Below are 22,799 nucleotides of genomic sequence, written 5' to 3'. Positions count from 1 at the left end.
GTTATGATTTTTAGAAGGCGAGGAGGAAAAAATGAAAACGTAAAAATTAAATTGTCTGAGTCCTTAAGGCCAAAATGGGCTGAGTCCTTAAGGGGTTAAATTGCCTGTCTGCACCCCAAAACTGTGAATTGTGGTACAGAAGTTGTGTACCCCACAGTTTAGAGAGGAGTTGCCTCTTGTGCTTTTATCTGAAGTCCCTGACTACTGAAGCGTTAGCGAAAGAGAAAACTGTCAATTCTGTGGAACGTTGCTACAGCTCAGGCAATATAACTTTTGAAATTGTGTTCTGAAAGGTTTTGTACTTCCATCTTGTATTAGAAGTGTTCTATTACGTGCTACCAAGTAAAGCAAATATGATTAATTTGTTCCATTTTACCAAATACTTGTTGCTTAGTAAAGGAAACTGTTATTGTGTGTTTGTTCTCCATGTTACCCAAATCTCCTGTCTATCATCTACATTTTTACCATCAAGAGCACAACATTTTACACAAACCAGGAGACACTGCACTAAAGGAACACTACCCCAGGGGAACTAGTATCAATATCTAGAGTTGCACATAGTGCCCCTTAAAGCAAGTGACTCACAATTGTTGTCTTCTCTCATTGTCGTCCACTTTCCTTTTCTTCTCCATCAGGCTTAGACCGCCATGATGACTTCTTCCAGCCAAAACTCATGTCTTCAGCCATCTGCAGAATAATCTTAGACTCCAGATTTTTATAGTTCCTTTCCCATCTCTTCACAATCTCCCCATCTATAGCCCCCCCAAGCTGTAATTATGCACCCCTTCGTCTATGACACAGTAAAAATGGGTAGGTGAGTAGTTCCCTCCATTAAGTGGGTATTCCCCTCACAGTAGGCAAGTAGTTTCTCTGTTAGGTAGGTATCTCCCAAAGTAGTTAAAAAGTTCCCTTGTTAAGTAGTCCGTCCCCCCTGTAGGTAGGCAGTTTTCAGCTAATACCTGAAAGGTAGTTAGCTAGATAGGTAGCCAGGTAGGTAGGTAGATAGCCAAGTAGTAGGTAGGTAGGTAGCCAGGTAAGTATCCAGGTAGTTATCTAGATAAGTAGCCATGTAGGCAGCCAATAAGCTTGCCAGGTAGGTAGTCAGCTCAAACCCTGCTCAAAATCAGCTCAAATCAGTGTTCACTCGCCTTGGGGTCAGAGGCAAGTGTCCTGGATTCCCCATTAGCAAATGAGTGCCTGTGGCGGATGGCAGATTTACCCCCTCTCTTGTCCAGCCCTCTGGCAATGCCGGATGTGAAAACTACTGTAGGCAGTATAATGATGAATCCAGTCACTTTTTCTTTCCTCATTGCCTGTATGCCACTGCCGCCATCATTCTAAGTACAGCCCAGGGAGTGTGGGAAGTCTGGTGGAGCATATCAACCACCATGTGTACCATGATAAAACCATAACATCTAAAGATTTCTTCCAGCCATTTCTATGGGCTTTTGACTTGCACAATTCCCTTGGTTTGGACCACAGGGTTGTTGAACATCATCATGTGGTTGCGTAAGCTAGTTTAAGACAAGTTCATACTTCATACATTTTTCTGTTGCATCGGTAAAAACCATAGCATTCAGATGTTGTATAATAACTTTTTTTGTGTAAATGCACCTAAATGACAATAGATGATTTTTGTTGCTGTCCTAATCACTTTCAACTATTTTTGTGTATAAGTATGTGCTATTGGTTTAAAGAGAATCTGTCATCAGTTATATGCTGCTCAAACTTCGGGCATCATAAAACTCGGGCACTGGTGTTTTTAGAGAAATCATAGTTTAACCCCTTCCCTACCCATGACATACATGTACGTCATGCAGATACTGGCCGCTACTTGTGGCATCCCGCCTCCCCGGTAAGATGGTGGCTATCTCAAATAGCCAGCCATCTTGCCTCGGGACACAGGGGCATTTCATCCCCCCTCACCGTGATCGCTACTATCAGCTTGTCAAATCGGACTAGCCGATGGCAGCGTTTCACAATGAAAATCCTGAGCAGAGTGGTGTGTGTGTCCCGATCACGGGGATTGGGACACACACACTGCTCTGCTAAGTGTCCCCAGTGTCCTGTCCCCCTTCCACGATGTCCCTTGCCGGTCCCAGGCTCCCACAGCTGTGCCCTCCTGCATGCTTCACTTCTGGGTGAAATGAGTGCAGTATTCTTTATTTTCATTTTTTTTTGTAAATGAGCTGTCCTAAACCTGCTACTGCATCTTTTGCTTGGCAGGGCAGACACTAGGGGGAGCTGTTGTACAGAAGTAATAAATAAATAAAGATATATATATATATATATATGATCCAAGAGAAAAAATATATATATAAATACATATAAATAAATATATATATATATATATATGTATATATATATATATATATTAATATATATTTGTATATATTATATATACACACAAATATATTCAGAATACACTTTAAAAATTTGAATTATTTTTATAGCTGCGCACTTAGGGACTCTCAGGCAACGTTTGATGGGATTTGGCAGCTTTTTGTTACTTAAACAACTTTTTCTAATAAACATTCCAGCGAATAATCACCAGATGACCAAAACCAGTGAGGAGAAGGTGGTTTAAAACTTAACTTTTAATAATACATTTAAAATTATGTATAAAACGTATCGTCATGAGAAGTCAATGGCATAGGCTGCGACCGATTGTCACGTCTCACCAATATCAAAATTAAGGGAAACAATATACCCATGTACTGTTATAGTACATAAAGTACACCTGTATATTCCTGTTCAATTCACACTATATCACACTTGATTTATTTTGCAGGTACCCTGGCCGCCACTTGGATGGAAGCATGATCCATATTAATGCCTGAATTGTTTTACATACGCTGTTATCCTACCCTAACATGACATAGTGTACCCCAATATATTTTTAGATAATCCCCACTGGGCTGCAGGGACATACCATTTGGTTAGGGTCTGTTCCCTATCACTATAATCCCCTGATGACGTCACACCTACCTAGTGACAGAAGCGTGTTGGGATAAGTGACACAACTTATCTTAACAGTACATGGTTATATTGTTTCCTTAATTTTGACATTGGCGAGACATGACAACCAGTCGCAGCCTATCTATGTAATTGACTTTTCATCACGATACGTTTTATACATACTTTTAAGTGCATTATTAAAAGTTAAGTCTTAAAGCACCTTCCCCTCACTGGTTTTGGTCAGGTGGTGATTATTTGCTGTTGTTGATGCTTGGAGGAATCCACATACAGGTTGTTTGCAGGACCATTATATTTAGCAACAATTATTGCTAATAAACATTACCTTTTGGACTGATTTCCACATATGAAGGTTTCATACTTTTTGTCCCTGTAGATAAATTAATTTTAGCAGAAAATGGCCTGAATGTTGGGGCCACTGAAGTAAATGGGGTAATTGTCAGTGCACTGCTGTATACATTGGCATCCCTTTTTACAGGCAATGTGAACCCAGCCTAAAACCTGGTCTGCTCAACAGTCCACAGAACAAAGATATTGTTTACGGGAAACTTCCCCATGTATAGGACTGTGCAAAAGTTTTAGGCATGATTTGGTGGTATCCAGGATTTGAAAGTTCTGCTGCCAAAATTCAGCAGCGTGCACAGTGCTGCAGAATTCCAGTGAAAACAATGGTAGGCAGCTGCATAGGAAATTCTGAGCAGAATTTCTGAGTGGAATTCTGATCGGAAATTCTGTAGTGTAAATGTAGCCTTATATCTAGAATGTTGTTTTAAGGGGTTGTCTTAGAAGGAAAAAATGAAGCTGGCTGATTGCTCTAAATGCGGTTCTCTCGAAACCTGGTGATAAGCTGTTATCACCAAGGATTGCCCTGGATAGGTACAAGTAATATAACATTACATGGTGGCCATTCAGTTATCTTCAACTCTGATCTTTCGACTGTAAAATTTCAGAAAAATGACACAATAATGTATTGTCAATGTATTTATTGCTGTAACAAAACAGCTGTTATAGCACATTTGTCATGCTATGGAAGACCCTTAAGTGTCTGCTGTGATCTTAAATAGTTCTCTGCATATTTCATGAATCATCCTCACTTTAAAGTCAAGTTCCTGTAAGTATTTTGTAGTTGTGATGTGGTTGCTTAGCTTCTAGAAGCTAATAGCCCATGCTACCTAGACATCTGAAAAGATTTCCAGATGCAATGTAATAGCCATAATTCCGACCAGAGGATATGCCTTTCTTCAGATTTCTTGAAATCCCTTATTCGGACCCCTGTGAAAATATTATCTTACATTTACACATGACAGGATCGAATTAGGCTCACTTAAATACACAATAAAACAGCAATTTTCTATTACTATACTATATACCATAGCAATGAAAATGATCTCTGTCCATAGAGTTTATATGAAATAAATGTATTAAAAATACTTGCAAGGAATGGTTGTTTTGCTAAAAGAACAATGACTAATGTGTTTTCATGAAACTGACTGAAAATTTAATACAGATGTTATTGAAATCTGTGAAATAAGTTAATTGCATTATATTCCAAATGCTGTTCTGGCCCTGAACTTCAGTTCGCACGGGTATTTCATTTCAGGAACTTTTTTATGTTTGGAATGTCAGCTAGAAACTTGTTTATAACTCCAGTGAAGTCTATGAATATTACAAGGCTTTTTACAATGTACGGTATATACATTTTCTATAACAGCTTCGCAACTCTTAACTCACTGAATGCAGTAAAGTAATGTATCATAATCTTTTCTCTCAGTTGTTTCTTGAATGACATCATGAGATATTTGTGTCTTTAGAGAATAGACCATATACTGTATATGAAATGAAATAAATACTCTGCCTAATGCTGGTTACACACGGCATCTTCATAAAAAACACACTTTTTTGTGGCAGATGTTACTTGAAAGTCTATAGTGAAATATTAAAGTGGTTGCCTTGTGCTCCCATGCAGCCTCTCTTATTGCAGCTCCTTTTATTGTGTAACCCACTCTCCACTGAGCTTCACTTCCTAAGGCTATGGTTAATACATCTCATCGCCGCTCAGCGAGTCACAACCAGACACCAGCGAGCGGTCTCCACTGAAGTTCACTTTCTGGTGTTGGGGTTAGCATGACGCATTGCCCCTCAGCCAGTCACTGGCCATGGTGGTTTCCTACCTCAGACAGTGATTGGCTAAACAACAATGGGATGGACATATTAAACATAGCACCAACAAGTGCAGGGCATCAGAGGTAATGGGAGGGTGATGGAGGTAAGTATTTGCTTTTTTACTTTTAGCAGACAGCCTAAGCACATTTTTGAAAAAAATTAGTTTTTGACAGACAAATGCTATTTATACACTAGGGAGATTTAGGAAATGGGCTAAAGGAAGATCTGTCTTTCCTGCTGATAGCAACCAAAAACAATGCAGCTTTCATTTTGGATTCTCCATTAGGAAAATGAATGCTGGTTGTTATGGACAACAAAGACATGTTTTCTTTAAGACAGTTTTTATAAGTCTGACTAATTGGGCCAGATCTATTAAAATTAAGTCTTAGACAGTGTTAACTAAGGTTAGACTGATTTATGAAAGTGGCTCAAACTGTCTAGTCTAAGTATATGCCACCAACAGTTGGCTTAGAGTTTTCAGGATTTTATGTAGAATTCTGGCATAGTTTTGGCATAAAGTGTCACATCATAAGTCACACGCAGTAGAAAAAGTGTCTGAAACTAATACTAGGTGGTACAAAGCATATGTTCCAGTTCTTTGGGGCTCTTTCAATAGTAAATCTGCCCCAGTGTGTTTTGGCTTGTAGTGTATTGTAGTGTATTGTTGTCGTCTGACAAGTGTGACAGGCTCAGGGTGTGGCTCTGGTGTTTTTTCCATAGACTTCTCTGTATGACTTGAAAAACTGTTGAAAAAAACTTGTTCAAAATGGTGATGAATAAAGCATACCATTAATAATCCCCTAAAGCACACACATTTTATTGTGCATATTATAATGCATTTTATAACACTAGAAAAGAAAACTATTTTAAAGGGACCCCTGATTGGACACCACAAATCAAAAATGTGATGTCCATATGTTTGTAAGGGGCCATACTGGAGCTTCATGTGTCTCTGATTTTACATGAAAGCATACAAAAGTTTTTTTTCTCACAGGTCCATATGGAATCCATGGGAAAAAAACAGTGACATGCTTCATTGCATGTCATAATAAGAAGATTTATTTTGGCCAAGTAGCCTAGCTTCTGGAGGAAAATATGGTATGAGGTACCATATGGCAGTACACAGAATGTCTATCTATCCACAATGTTTATTGTGATTTTTATTACGTAATTTTGTATATCTTGCAGGATCTTTGCATTCGTAAATATGTTCATATATGGAGTCGTCAGCCAAATGGGTCAAAATGATTGCTATAGTCTGGATAGGACTTCTTGACAATATTTAATCACTTTACACTAGCTGGTACTTACCTTCACTAAAAGTCACCAGTAATGGTCAGTTTTTGGCTGTACTGGGCACTACAAGGATAAGAATATTATTAAATGTCTTTGAATTGAACTTCTATTTAGCTTCTACTATGGGGAAACATTGGGAAACGATTAAAAAAATCATAAATAAAAAAAATAACAGTAAACTGGTACCATATGCTTAGTCTGCTAACTATAATATTGAAAGTTCAAAACTGGGACAGCATAGTACAGTGTCATTCCAGCCTCCAGATGAGTTTAATGGAAGTTCTACAGTTATATTTACATATAGTTCTACTAGTGAGATGAGAGGAAAAAAACATACAAAGGACAAGCAAAGTAACACAAATATAAAAGACCTGAGGAAGCAATTTACCGAGCTCATAGCCATCACCCGTGCAGCCCTGGCTGTAGCGTCTTCTTTTCCCCTCCCCACCAATGGCCAGCTGATTTTTGTATTGATGTGGAAATAAAGGACACTGTTTAATAGGTGAGTGCAGAAGCTTCGTTCTACTTGTTTCTTGCATTGCGGACATTATATCCTATTGTTTATTGCACCCCTATACACCAAACTACTACCCCTATCAGTGACTCTGCTCTCGGATGAATATTGTGAGTAGTAGTATAGTTTCTCTTTCTCCTCTGATGCCTACAAATATTAAAGGTGTACCCCGGAGACATCTTATCCCCTTTCCAAAGGCCTGGGGACCCCCGGGATCTCACATGCAGCACCCACCTGTGGGAGCTGCATGCAGTGCTGCAGCCTCCAAGTCTGCCTGGTCATGACCAGGGGCCGGAGTATCGTGACGTCACTCTATTCTGCCCCCGTGTGACATCATTCCCCGCCCCCCGCAATGCAAGTCTGTGGGAGGGGGCTTGATGGCAGCCACATACTTGCATTGCTGGGGGCGTGACATCACAGGGGGGAAGGTCGTGACGTCACGATACTCCGGCCCCATAGTCGTGACCCAGCAAACTTGGAGGCTGCAGTGCTGCGTGCAGCTCCCACAGGTGGGTACTGCATGTGAGATCCAAGGGGTCCCCAGTGGCCCATGATCAGACATCTTATCCCCTATCCTTTGGATGGGGGATAAGATGTTTTAGGGCCGGAGCACCCCTTTAAAATACATTTTTGTGCTAACTAACCACATTGTTGTAAGACAATTCTAAAATAATCTAAAATGTTTCTGACCCTTTATTAGCAAACATGTTAAGACGCTGTCACTAGAGATGAGCGAAGTTACAGTGATTCGATTCGTCACGAACCTCGCGGCTTGGCGTCTGCTGACTTTAGCCTGCATAAATTAATTTAGCTTTCAGGTGCTCTGGTGGGCTGGAGACTCTCTCTCCTAGGACTGTATCCACCTTTTCCAGCACACCGAAGCACCAGAAAGCTGAATTAATTTATGCAGGCTAAAGTCAGAAACCACCGAGCCGTGAGGTTCATGACCAATCGAATTACTGTAACTTTGCTCCTCTCTAGCTGTCACATATATCCGCTGATCTGCCCCAGTTTTGGTCCAGCACTGTAGAGAAGCACCGGAGGGAAACTGTTGATCAAACAGTTCCAATTCATTTAAATAGGACAGTTCAGATTTAATTGGGATGCCGGATCGCTAAACTGGCCAGACAGGGGTGGGCATCTTGTAGAGTTCCTCAGTTTGGCATACAGAAATAACTGGACATCAGTTGTGGCAGTTTACTGAGTGGAATAGCTGCATATACGTGGCACCATTAGAAGTCAGGTTTAAAAATAAAAAAAAATAAAAAACACTTACCCAGATTTATCAATCTGAGTACTAAAACTGTCTTATTTTCCTAAGAAACGAGTAATAGCCCAGGTTTAATTTTAAAAGACCAACCTGAGAAATAAAAGCTGAGCTGTGATTGGTTGTTATGGACACTGCTAACAGTCTTTGTACTCAATAAAATCATAATTTTTTGCAGTAATATTACCTTAGGTCTCTTAATAAGGCTGCTTAGTGTCCATATTCTGTATTTCTCAACAGTATTTAGTAGGCCAGTCTGCATCTGTACATTGGTTGCTCCATAAGGAGTCAATCAACAGAGGACTGGTTTAAAAGCAGGACCCCTTACTGAATATTCAGGAAGAGTCATTCAGGGCAAAAAAGAAGGATATGTGCACACTGAGGAATAAATCAGTACATCTACATACTATTTAATATTGTTATCAATGTATCTGAAAGATTTTATGTAAAGTACAGTAATCTATATATATATATATATATATATATATATATATATATATATAAAACTCAATGGCCCTTATTTACTAAGAGTGTTGTGTAGGTTTCTTTGTGGGTTTTAATTCCCTACAATTTATTTTCCACAGTATTTACTAAGATTTCCCTACATTTTCCACTTTCCCTATACTTTGCTTTTTTTACACATGCTCTGATCTGTCTGGTTTTCCTCAGTTCAAATCCACAACATTTTATGTGGAAACCTTAGTAAATATGTTGGGTTTTTGTAAAAATGCCGGGAACACGCTCCTTTTGGAGACCACACCCCCTTTCCCCAGGCTGCCACGCCCCTTTTTTGGGTTTTCTTAACAAAATGGAGAGTTAGTCGGGGTTTTTTCAATTCTGGCACAAATTCTGGTGTAAATTCTGGTGCAGACAGCCCGGTTTTGGCGCACAACCCCAAAAAAACATGCCGGGTTTGCAATAGTAAGCGAGGGCCAATGTGTGTGTATGTGTGTGTATGTTCCAGCATCATGTCCAAACGGCTAAAGATATTAACATGTAACTTGGCACGCGTTACTTATATGTCAACAACAAACATAGGATAGGTAATTCAACCCTTACTCACCCCCATTTGCCAGGGTCGGGATTTTTGTTCAAAGTCCCATACAAGTCTATGGGAAATATATGTTACTGCATAACTTCGAAACAGCTGGAGATATTTCGATAATACTTGGTCACATGTTACTTATACGTCCACTAAGTTTTAGATCGCGGGGGGTCCGAGCGCTGGGGGCCCCTGCGATCGCCTTTACAGGGCTGCGGCAATGTACAGGAAAGGGGGCGTTCAGTCCCCGCATGATGTGGCAGCTGGCACGCCCCCTCCATGTATCTCTATGGATGGAACGCCCCCTTCATGTACATTGCAGCGGCCCCGTACAGGAGATCGTGGGGTGCCCCAGCGCTTGCCTTCCCCCCCCCCCCCCCCCCCCGCGATCTAAATCTTATCCCCTATCCTTCAAATAGGGTATAAAGTTCAGAGCACTACAGATCTCCTTTAAAATATGGGATAGTTAATTTAACCCTTAACTACCTCCATTTGTGAGGGTCAGGGTTTTTGGTTAAAGTCCCATGCAAATCTATGGGAAATGTATGTTCCCACATAACTTCCGTACGGCTGGAGATATTTCAATAATACCTGGTACACATATTACTTATATGTCAAATAAAAAGATATGATAGTTAAATTAACCCTTACCTACACTCTTGTATAAAAGATGGGCTTTTGTTTCAAGTCCTATGCAAGTATATGGAACTTCCAGTACCTTAATCCACAAGTTCCGCTGTGCATCTCCTGGTGAATGTGTCAGTCCGGCTTGCAAAGCCACACCCCATCTCACAAAGACATGCCCACTTTTTAAGCCACACCCTTTTTTATCTACCCTTTTTGTGCATCTGTCTTGCAAATAACGCCACAAAGCCATGTCCCCTTCTATTTTCACCTTACAATATCTTCATCACAAATCATTCCCACCTGAGGACAGGATATGATGATGGGACATAAGAACGGGGTATGAGGATAGCATATGAGGACGGGATATGGGGTCAGGATATGAGGATGGGATATGAGGTCGGGATATGAGGACGGGATATAAGGTCAGGATATGAGGACAGCATATGAGGTCAGGATAGGAGGACGGGATATGAGGTCGAGATATGAGGACAGGATATGACATCAGGATATGAGGACAGGATATGGGGTCAGGCTATGAAGACGGGATATGAGGACGGGATATGATGTCGGGATATGAGAACAGGATATGAGGTTGAGATATGAGGACGAGGAGGGCATGTGAGGTCGAGATAGGAAAGCAGGATAGGAGGTCGGGATGTGAGGATGGGATATGAGGTTGAGATATGAGGATGGGATAGGAGGTTGGGATATGAGGTCGAGATATGAGGACGGGATATGAGGTCAGGATATGAGGTTGAGATAAGAGGACGGGATATGGGGTTAAGATATCACAACAATATATGAGGATGGGATATGAAGTCAAAAGCTTCCTCCTTTGTTGATTTTCCTCCCCAACAAGGATTAGGAAGGAAAAACCAGGCAATGCTGGGTACTCAGCAGGTAAAAATAATAAATAAGGGGTAATCTCTCAATATCTTGAAGAGTACAGAAGATATATATTATGTTAATCCATTAGGGGAAAAAAACTTTAAAAACTGCCACAGTACTCAACGATAGACATATATAAATTAAAAATAGTGCATGGCATCTGTTGGGAAAAGTAATACAAGTAGGCTAGACATTATTTTTACAGGATGTGAAGCTCAAAGAAGAAATGCTGTTGAACTTTTGGTATTACTTTTATTATGAGAATAGGGCAATGGGAGGGAACCATGTTACCACCAATACGTAAATCGTCAAAATTTTGTGTCGCTGTAGACCAAATGTCAAAGAACTTTTTTTGGAAAGATCTTGTGGCAGTCTGAATCAGGAATTCCCTCCAGTTAGACACAACAATGGAATACAAAGAAGCTTTATTAATAGTTCTAAAAGGAAATGTGTCCTGGCATCAAAAACAATGAGCTCTTCTTACTTATGTCTTGGTACATCAATACACTTGAAGGGGTTAGCCAGGTTAGTCTATTTATGGGCAGATTGACACAATGTGACGTTTTTTTCCTCCAGGCATGGTAATAGCTGATCTGGCAAACAAATGCAACATATATACTGCAAATATATATATATATATATATTATTTTTTATTTTATTTTTTCTGATGTTTTACATTTGCAAGGATTTGACAAGCACACTAATATGGTCATGACATTTCTGAATTTGTGAAAGATGACATTTCTGAAGTGTCACTCACAAATTAAAGTGTCCCTGTCATTTAAAATAAACTTTTGACATACCAGAGATATGTCAAAAGTTTTGATTCATCGGTGTGTGTTGATGACCCCATCGATCAGGAGAATGAGCAGTGATAAATGCATGGTAGCACATAATTCTTGTGATTGATGGTCTCAGCACTAAAAACCTGACTGATCATAATTTTTTACTTTCTTTGTGGCATGTCAACAATTTCTTTTTAATGGCAGGGACTTTTTAATGTGGTAAATTCAAAAGAATTTACTCTAGAGTATAGGTCAGTTATTTGAAAATTTGGTTAACTGTCTGTACTGAATGATTAGATGGGTGGTAACTTTATTGTAAAATAAGTACACAAGAAAATAGGGCAAATCGGCACTGCTGCAGCTAGTAGCAATTAGACAAACACCTGTTGTAAACCACGAGGAACCTCACCTACTCCTGATGTATTGGGTGCAGGTACAAATCCAAGCAATGGAATATATACAAAAGAAATAAAGGCAACTGCACTCACCATTCAGTGATAAGGGTTTCTTTACTGTAGTCCGTTAGGCATAAGCAGCAATGTGACAGGTATATACAAGAGCCGGAGGCAGAGGTGGTAACGGGTGGTAACCGGTACCACCTCTGCCTCCGGCTCTTGTATATACCTGTCACATTGATGCTTATGCCTAACGGACTACAGTAAAGAAACCCTTATCACTGAATGGTGTCAACAGAGATGATATCATGACCAACAGAGAGCACTGTGGTCATGATATCAGAGGAAATGCATTTCTTTTTTGGATTTCTCTTTAGTATACAGCCCCTAAAAAGTACTGGAAGGATTAAGATTTTTTAATAGAAGTGATTTACAAATCTGGTTAACTTTCTGGCACCAGTTGATTTAAAAAAATAAAAAAAAATAAAAATAAGTTTTCCATGGGAGTACCCCTTTAAGCTTCATAATCAAACTCCCTGAACATAATTCTCACCCTCAAAGCCTCCTAATCACGCGCCAGAGCTTAATATTCACATCCCATTTTGCAATAAAGTTCCTGCCCATCTGATTATTCAGTGAAAAGTACAGCTAGTCAACCAAATATTTCAACCCCTATTTTGGGAACCAGGGGGCACAGCAAGGAAATAAAATCACAGTTGTAATAAGGGCACCTGAGGCTATAAAAACTCAGTTATATTAGACTGACCACATTTACTTTTTTAAGGGGGGCTTTCAATTTAAGTAAGTGGGCTGCCTTATGAAACTAACTTGAGTATACCTACCAATCACTAAAACTGTAGCTAGCTCTGAATGCCATTAGCAGTGTAGAGGGAATTAAATAGCAATCTTCTATTTCCAAGTGTGGCTAGCTCTTCACTGAAGTATATTGAACAGTAAAGTGGCTTGCAAATGGTAAATGTTTTCCCAATTAATCAGTGTCCAAGAGGTTGGACCCACACTTATCAGGCATTTATGGCATATCCTTATGATATGCCATGAATGTGAAATATTGCATTTATGACTAGTAAATACATTCAATGCATATACTAGGGAAATTTTACAAGTTATATTCTGATTTATCCGGGCACTATCCATATTTTAGTCTGAATTGCTTCCACTAGGACCCTCCAATTTTTTGTTACCGATGTGAACTGTGCCTCCCCTTACCCCTTTTTAGGGAAATTTTGTGACGTATATATTGGCCAACTTGTCAAAAAACACAATAACTTTAACGTGGAGGTATTTTTATTTTTTTTCGAAAGACTGTTAAAGGTGTGTATGCCACACTCTTCTAGATGGAAAAAAATATATACTGATTTCTGCCACATGCCAAAGGTACCCTGGTATCTGTTGGATTTATATGGATCTATGGATCTATGGATATGTTCAGCATAAATGCTAATAATATCTTCCAAACTGTTTGTAGACTGTGCATCCCAAATTTGGAGTGAATATAGCCTAAAGTGTTTTTAACTGTTTCGTTGCTACTTGTCTACTGCAGCCTCTCTGTTCCAGTTGTGTGTGACACTTGTTGTGGTAAGGTTGTATATTGCAATTGTAGCACTACATAGCAATTTCCATACCATACAGTATACCAGCTGGCATTTGATTCTTTATTAGAAATAATATATATATGGTCCACTTGATCGGAACCCTTCTTTTCTGCAAAAAACTGTCACCTTGGAAGGTCCACTAAGTCAATTTATTGGCATGTCCGGTTCTAGGGTGACTTGAGGTTGCAATCAACTTATAAAGTAGTAGAATGATTTTGGTGTGGCAAAACCAAACAGAAGAGGAGGTTCAATGAAATAGTTGGATATTGCCAGGGGCCAGGGTTGAAGCTCCATCAATTTTATTTATGATATGGCACCGAATGTAGATTTACAGATTTTTTGTTCAACTTGACTTTAAAGAGTATTTCCCATTTAAAGTACATATAAATATACCAGAAAGACTGTGTCTAGATGGTACCCTCAAAGACAATGACCTTTTTCATGCCTATTACAGTGTTATAAATTCCATATATTAGGCTTCTTACATGTAAGCATTATTAATTTGCTATGTGTAAGACATTTTCCTTTGCATAGTGAGTAATTGTACACAACACTTTTCTAAAAGTGACCATGAAGCTCTTCATTCATAAACTTGGAAATCTGTCTTTCTTAGTTGAATTGCCTATTGACCTTTTTGTGAAAAATTCACCCTTGGCGATTTTGTAAGAATAGATGCAGCGTCTTTAAGTCTGCGAAATAAAGGATACTTTGTGTTAAATAAAAATGGGAACATTCCGAAATAGTGTGTACAGATTAAGCATACAGAAGGGGAGTGAGCTTTATGAATTGTCTTAATAATTAGCTTTTTTAAAAGAAAAGAATTCTAGTTGAATTTCATTCATTCATGTATTTATTATTCATGGTGCAATTGTTACGCCGAGCGCTCCGGGTCCCCGCTCCTCCCCGGAGCGCTCGCTACACTCCTCTCACTGCAGCGCTCCGGGCCCGGGGCGCTGCGATACCGCCTCTGGCCGGGATGCGATTCGCGATGCGGGTAGCGCCCGCTCGCGATGCGCACCCCGGCTCCCGTACCTGACTCGCTCTCCGTCAGTTCTGTCCCGGCGCGCGCGGCCCCGCTCCCTAGGGCGCGCGCGCGCCGGGTCTCTGCGATTTAAAGGGCCACTGCGCCGCTGATTGGCGCAGTGGTTCCAATTAGTGTTTACACCTGTGCACTTCCCTATATCACCTCACTTCCCCTTCACTCCCTCGCCGGATCTTGTTGCCTTAGTGCCAGTGAAAGCGTTTCCTTGTGTGTTCCTAGCCTGTGTTCCAGACCTCCTGCCGTCGCCCCTGACTACGATCCTTGCTGCCTGCCCCGACCTTCTGCTACGTCCGACCTTGCTTCTGTCTACTCCCTTGTACCGCGCCTATCTTCAGCAGCCAGAGAGGTTGAGCCGTTGCTAGGGGATACGACCTGGTCACTACCGCCGCAGCAAGACCATCCCGCTTTGCGGCGGGCTCTGGTGAATACCAGTAGTGACTTAGAACCGATCCTCTAGCACGGTCCACGCCAATCCCTCTCTGGCACAGAGGACCCACTACCTGCCAGCCGGCATCGTGACAGTAGATCCGGCCATGGATCCCGCTGAAGTTCCTCTGCCAGTTGTCGCTGACCTCACCACGGTGGTCGCCCAGCAGTCACAACAGATTGCGCAACAAGGCCAACAGCTGTCTCAACTGACTGTTATGCTACAACAGTTACTACCACAGCTCCAGCAACCATCTCCTCCGCCAGCTCCTGTACCTCCTCCGCAGCGAGTGGCCGCTTCTGGACTACGACTATCCTTGCCGGATAAATTTGATGGGGACTCTAAGCTTTGCCGTGGCTTCCTTTCCCAATGTTCATTACACTTGGAGATGATGTCGGACCAGTTCCCCACTGAAAGGTCTAAGGTGGCTTTCGTAGTCAGCCTGCTGTCTGGAAAAGCCCTGGCTTGGGCCACACCGCTCTGGGACCGCAATGACCCCGTCACTGCCTCTGTACACTCCTTCTTCTCGGAAATTCGAAGTGTCTTTGAGGAACCTGCCCGAGCCTCTTCTGCTGAGACTGCCCTGTTGAACCTGGTCCAGGGTAATTCTTCCGTTGGCGAGTATGCCGTACAATTCCGTACTCTTGCTTCTGAATTATCCTGGAACAATGAGGCCCTCTGCGCGACCTTTAAAAAAGGCCTATCCAGCAACATTAAAGATGTTCTGGCCGCACGAGAAATGCCTGCTAATCTTCATGAACTTATTCACCTAGCCACTCGCATTGACATGCGTTTTTCCGAAAGGCGTCAGGAGCTCCGCCAAGATATGGACTCTGTTCGCACGAGGCGTTTCTTCTCCTCGGCTCCTCTCTCCTCTGGTTCCCTGCAATCTGTTCCTGTGCCTCCCGCCGTGGAGGCTATGCAGGTCGACCGGTCTCGCCTGACATCTCAAGAGAGGACACGACGCCGCATGGAGAACCTCTGCCTGTACTGTGCTAGTACCGAACACTTCCTGAGGGATTGTCCTATCCGCCCTCCCCGCCTGGAAAGACGTACCCTGACTCCGCACAAAGGTGAGACAATCCTGGATGTCCACTCTGCTTCTCCACGTCTTACTGTGCCTGTGCGGATGTCTGCCTCCGCCTTCTCCTTCTCTTCTGTGGCCTTCTTAGACTCTGGATCTGCAGGAAATTTTATTTTGGCCTCTCTCGTCAACAGGTTCAACATCCCAGTGACCAGTCTCACCAGACCCCTTTACATCAATTGTATAAACAATGAAAGATTGGACTGTTCCATACGTTTCCGCACGGAGCCCCTTCTAATGAGCATCGGATCTCATCACGAGAGGATTGAACTTTTGGTCCTCCCCAATTGCACCTCAGAAATTCTCCTTGGACTTCCCTGGCTTCAACTTCATTCCCCAACCCTGGATTGGTCCACTGGGGAGATCAAGAGTTGGGGGCCCTCTTGTTCCAAGGACTGTCTAAAACCGGTTCCCAGTAACCCTTGCCGTAACTCTGTGCTTCCTCCAGTAACCGGTCTCCCTAAGGCCTATATGGACTTCGCGGATGTTTTCTGCAAAAAACAAGCGGAGACTCTACCTCCTCACAGGCCTTATGACTGTCCTATCGACCTCCTCCCGGGCACTACTCCACCCCGGGGCAGAATTTATCCTCTCTCTGCCCCAGAGACTCTTGCCATGTCTGAATACGTCCAGGAGAATCTAAAAAAGGGCTTTATCCGTAAATCCTCCTCTCCTGCCGGAGCCGGATTTTTCTTTGTGTCCAAAAAAGATGGCTCTCTACGTCCTTGCATTGACTACCGCGGACTTAATAAAATCACGGTTAAGAACCGCTACCCCTTACCCCTCATCTCTGAACTCTTTGATCGCCTCCAAGGTGCCCACATCTTTACTAAATTGGACTTAAGAGGCGCCTATAACCTCATCCGCATCAGAGAGGGGGATGAGTGGAAAACAGCATTTAACACCAGAGATGGACACTTTGAGTATCTGGTCATGCCCTTTGGCCTGTGCAACGCCCCTGCTGTCTTCCAAGACTTTGTTAATGAAATTTTTCGTGATCTGTTATACTCCTGTGTTGTTGTATATCTTGATGATATCCTAATTTTTTCGGCCAATCTAGAAGAACACCGCCAGCATGTCCGTATGGTTCTTCAGAGACTTCGTGACAATCAACTCTATGCTAAAATTGAGAAATGTCTGTTTGAATGCCAATCTCTTCCTTTTCTAGGATACTTGGTCTCTGGCCAGGGACTACAAATGGATCCAGATAAACTCTCTGCCGTCTTAGATTGGCCACGCCCCTCCGGACTCCGTGCCATCCAACGTTTTTTGGGGTTCGCCAATTATTACAGGCAATTTATTCCACATTTTTCTACCATTGTGGCTCCTATTGTGGCTTTAACCAAAAAAAATGCCGATCCCAAGTCTTGGCCTCCTCAAGCGGAAGACGCCTTTAAACGACTCAAGTCCGCCTTCTCTTCGGCTCCCGTGCTCTCCAGACCTGACCCATCTAAACCCTTCCTATTGGAGGTTGATGCCTCCTCAGTGGGAGCTGGAGCTGTCCTTCTACAAAAAAACTCTTCCGGGCATGCTGTTACTTGTGGGTTTTTTTCTAGGACCTTCTCTCCGGCGGAGAGGAACTACTCCATCGGGGATCGAGAGCTTCTAGCCATTAAATTAGCACTTGAGGAATGGAGGCATCTGCTGGAGGGATCAAGATTTCCAGTTATTATTTACACCGATCACAAGAACCTCTCATACCTCGAGTCTGCCCAACGGCTGAATCCTCGTCAGGCCAGGTGGTCTCTGTTCTTTGCCCGATTTAATTTTGAAATTCACTTTCGGCCTGCTGATAAGAACATTAGGGCCGATGCTCTCTCTCGTTCCTCAGATGCTTCTGAAATTGAACTCTCTCCTCAACACATCATTCCTCCTGACTGCCTGATTTCCACTTCTCCAGCCTCCATCAGGCAAACTCCACCAGGAAAGACCTTTGTTTCTCCACGCCAACGCCTCGGAATCCTCAAATGGGGTCACTCCTCCCATCTCGCAGGTCATGCGGGCATCAAGAAATCTGTGCAACTCATCTCTCGCTTCTATTGGTGGCCGACTCTAGAGACTGATGTGGTGGACTTTGTGCGAGCCTGCACTATCTGTGCCCGGGATAAGACTCCTCGCCAGAAGCCCGCTGGTTTTCTTCTTCCTCTGCCTGTTCCCGAACAACCTTGGTCTCTGATTGGTATGGATTTTATTACTGACTTACCCCCATCCCATGGCAACACTGTTATTTGGGTGGTCGTTGATCGATTCTCCAAAATGGCACATTTCATCCCTCTTCCTGGTCTTCCTTCAGCGCCTCAGTTGGCTAAACAATTTTTTGTACACATTTTTCGTCTTCACGGGTTGCCTACGCAGATCGTCTCGGATAGAGGCGTCCAATTTGTGTCTAAATTCTGGAGGGCTCTCTGTAAACAACTCAAGATTAAATTAAATTTTTCTTCTGCATACCATCCTCAATCCAATGGACAAGTAGAAAGAATTAACCAGATCTTGGGTGACTATTTACGACATTTTGTTTCCTCCCGCCAGGATGACTGGGCAGATCTTCTACCTTGGGCCGAATTCTCGTATAATTTCAGAATCTCTGAATCTTCCTCCAAATCTCCGTTTTTCGTGGTGTACGGCCGTCACCCTCTTCCCCCCCTCCCTACCCCCTTGCCCTCTGGTCTGCCCGCTGTGGATGAAATTTCTCGTGATCTCTCCATCATATGGAGAGAGACCCAAAATTCTCTCTTACAGGCTTCTTCACGCATGAAGAGATTCGCGGATAAGAAAAGAAGAGCTCCTCCCATTTTTTCCCCTGGAGACAAGGTATGGCTCTCCGCCAAATATGTCCGCTTCCGTGTCCCTAGCTATAAGTTGGGACCACGCTATCTTGGTCCTTTCAAGATTTTGCGCCAGATTAATCCTGTCTCTTACAAACTTCTTCTTCCTCCTTCTCTTCGTATTCCTAATGCCTTTCATGTTTCTCTTCTTAAACCACTTATCATTAACCGTTTCTCTCCCAAATCTGTTCCCCCCACTCCTGTCTCCGGCTCCTCGGACATCTTCTCCGTCAAGGAAATTTTGGCATCTAAAAAGGTCAGAGGGAAAACCTTCTTTTTAGTGGATTGGGAGGGTTGTGGTCCTGAAGAGAGGTCCTGGGAACCTGAGGACAATATCCTGGACAAAAGTCTGGTCCTCAGGTTCTCAGGCTCCAAGAAGAGGGGGAGACCCAAGGGGGGGGGTACTGTTACGCCGAGCGCTCCGGGTCCCCGCTCCTCCCCGGAGCGCTCGCTACACTCCTCTCACTGCAGCGCTCCGGGCCCGGGGCGCTGCGATACCGCCTCTGGCCGGGATGCGATTCGCGATGCGGGTAGCGCCCGCTCGCGATGCGCACCCCGGCTCCCGTACCTGACTCGCTCTCCGTCAGTTCTGTCCCGGCGCGCGCGGCCCCGCTCCCTAGGGCGCGCGCGCGCCGGGTCTCTGCGATTTAAAGGGCCACTGCGCCGCTGATTGGCGCAGTGGTTCCAATTAGTGTTTACACCTGTGCACTTCCCTATATCACCTCACTTCCCCTTCACTCCCTCGCCGGATCTTGTTGCCTTAGTGCCAGTGAAAGCGTTTCCTTGTGTGTTCCTAGCCTGTGTTCCAGACCTCCTGCCGTCGCCCCTGACTACGATCCTTGCTGCCTGCCCCGACCTTCTGCTACGTCCGACCTTGCTTCTGTCTACTCCCTTGTACCGCGCCTATCTTCAGCAGCCAGAGAGGTTGAGCCGTTGCTAGGGGATACGACCTGGTCACTACCGCCGCAGCAAGACCATCCCGCTTTGCGGCGGGCTCTGGTGAATACCAGTAGTGACTTAGAACCGATCCTCTAGCACGGTCCACGCCAATCCCTCTCTGGCACAGAGGACCCACTACCTGCCAGCCGGCATCGTGACAGCAATTATACTAAATTAAGATCTTGAAAGAAATATTTTCCTAAATCATGTTTCTAGTTTTTAATATCAGGTTAAAATTTACTTAAATGTAGTAAAATATTATCTTACATTTTTGGCAGTCGTCCTAATTCTCAATTTTTCAATGTCAAAGGGGCTTGTTGTTATTTTTATACTTAAAGGGGTGCTCCGGTGGAAAACTATTTTTTAAATTAACTGGTGCCCGAAAGTTAAACAGATTTGTAAATTATTTTTATTTAAAAATCTTAATCCTTCCAGTAGTTATCAGCTGCTGTATGTTCCACAGAAAGTTGTATTTCTTTATGGAGTTCTTTTCAGTCTGACCACAGTGCTCTCTGCTGACACCTCTGTCCATAACAGGAACTGTCCAGAGCAGGAGAGTTTACTATGGGGATTTGCTTGTACTCTGGACAGTTCCTGACATGGACAGAAGTGTCAGCAGAGAGCACTGTGGTCAGACTGAAAAGAACTCCGGTAAGGGTGCATGCACACCACGTTTTTGCTATACAGTTCCCGTATACAGTTTCAAGTTAAAAACCTTACGGAACAGTATAGAAAACTGTATGAATTGACTTAACTTTGTAAACCGTATGTCAAATGCATCATCCGGTTAAGTTCGTTTTGCATCCTATATTTGTCCGTTTTTTTTTTACCCGTACCCAAAACCGTAGTCTACCACGTTTTTTGGACCGGGGGAAAAAGCGTATTAAACCGTATAAATTTTTTTTTTTAACATGGGAGTCAATGGGAAGCATACAGAACCATATGTGTGTACGGTTCCATCCGGTTTTCACCACACGTTTTTTTTTTCTTGGAATTTTAATCAAACAATTTAAACTTTATTCAAAATGGAATGAAAAGTTAAAAAACGGATGCAACCAGACATCATTTTTCAAACCGTATACGGTTTTTAACAGGATACAGGTTGAAATTTGTACACACGTTTTGATACAGTTTTTTCAGGTTTTGAGGAATCAGTTTTTCATCAAAAACCTGATGCAGGAATTGTATTGTAAAAACGTGGTGTGTATGCTCCCTAGGAAATGCAACTTCCTGTGGAGTATACAGCAGCTGATAAGTACTGGAAGGATTAAGATTTTTAAAGGGGTACCCCGGCCCTCAGACATCTTATCCCCTATCCAAAGGATACTGGGGACCCCTGCTATCTCGCATGCAGCACCCACCTCTTGGAACTGCACGCAGCGCTGCAGCCTCGGAGTCTGCCGGGTCTCGACTACAGGGCTGGAGTATCGTGATGCCACGACTCTGCCCCCGTGTGGCATCACACGTCTATGTGACGTCATACGGGGCGGAGTCATGACCCAGCAGACTCTGAGGCTGCAGCTCTGTGTGCAGCTCCCAAAGGTGGGGTCTGCATGCGAGATAGCGCGGATCCCGCCACTGGGCACCCCTGCTTTCAGACATCTTATGCCCTATTCTTTGAATAGGGGATAAGATGTCTTAGGGCCGGAGTACCCCTTTAAATAGAAGTAATTTACAAATCTAAAGAACAGAAGAACAGTATCCCCCACCTCAAGGTTAGTGTTTAAATAGTAATAATATTGCAATAAGATTGTGCTTCAATTATTCCAATAATTTATTAAAAATTCATTATAATATCTTATATTCCACTCTCACAGGGCCCTTGTGGGAGAAGAAACAATGTTAAAATACAAATAAAAAAAAATATATGACATAATACAGAATATTCTATATGCCCCTTTTGTTATGTTAGTTATTAATAGTACTGCAAATTCTATCCATTGGTGGACACCGATAAACTAATTAAATGTAACTGTCCTTTATGTTGTAGCAATGGTCGCTACAATGATATTACAATAGTATTGCGTTGTCTCTGGTTGGGTTATTCAAGTGCACTACAAATTGTAGCAAATGATGTTATAAACGATGATTTGTTACCAGTTCCTATGGTGCTCCTTTCTAGTCAGCAATCCCTCACTGAGCTGCAGGTGTACTTGCAGAGATGTGTGCTGGCATGCACAGACGGCGGCTGGTCCTGACGGCGCAGGGCCCGGGTGATACCGGGCGATGGTACCGAGGAGATGGATGCCGAGCCTCGTGCTTTCAGCGACTACTGAAGAAAGGGTCAGATATTATTAAGCACCCTGAAACGCGTCTAGTTATTTGTATTTATGCCACTTATGCCACCTGTTGCTTAGAGAGTTATTACTGCAAGGACTTTGGTCGGCCACACTCTGGACTGTTGCACTCTGGACAGTCCCTACAGCTCTGAATGAGCAATCCACTTCCAGGACTTACCTGCTTCTAGGTCCGGACTCAATCAGTCTCAGCTCCTATGGTCTGCAAGACTCCTGACGTCAGACGCTGAAAGCACGAGGCTCTGCATCCATCTCCTCGGTACCATCGGGCGGTATCACCCGAGCCCAGCGCCGTCAGGACCAGCCGCCGTCTGTGCATGCCAGCACACATCTCTGCAAGTACACCTGCAGCTCAGCGAGGGATTGCTGACTAGAAAGGAGCACCATAGGAACTGGTAACAAATCATCGTTTATAACATCATTTGCTACAATTTGTAGTGCACTTGAATAACCCAACCAGAGACAACACAATACTAATGTAATATCATTGTAGCGACCATTGCTACAACATAAAGGACAGTTACATTTAATTAGTTTATCGGTGTCCACCAATGGATAGAATTTGCAGTACTATTAATAACTAACATAACAAAAGTGGCATATAGAATATTCTGTATTA

The 22,799-nt window shown here is 43.0% G+C and overlaps 1 protein-coding gene and 1 long non-coding RNA gene across 3 annotated transcripts in view; one reads left to right on the top strand and one right to left on the bottom strand.

Annotated features, from left to right (window-relative positions):
- COL4A1 (collagen type IV alpha 1 chain) overlaps positions 1 to 22,799 on the top strand; it is a 222,201-nt gene that overhangs the window by 50,575 nt on the left and 148,827 nt on the right. The window lies entirely within an intron of this gene.
- Positions 13,661 to 22,799, bottom strand: part of LOC130355522 (uncharacterized) — a 98,815-nt gene continuing 89,676 nt past the window's right edge. For both annotated transcript variants that reach the window (XR_008888561.1, XR_008888562.1), the window contains exon 8: positions 13,661 to 14,255. This is a non-coding gene — a long non-coding RNA (uncharacterized LOC130355522). The remainder of the gene's footprint in view (positions 14,256 to 22,799) is intronic.

The sequence above is a fragment of the Hyla sarda genome, chromosome 2 (assembly GCF_029499605.1).
Source record: "Hyla sarda isolate aHylSar1 chromosome 2, aHylSar1.hap1, whole genome shotgun sequence".
Lineage (NCBI taxonomy): Eukaryota > Metazoa > Chordata > Amphibia > Anura > Hylidae > Hyla > Hyla sarda.
The sequence above is the reverse complement of the archived record's forward strand: the minus strand, read 5'-3'. Positions and strand labels throughout refer to the sequence as shown.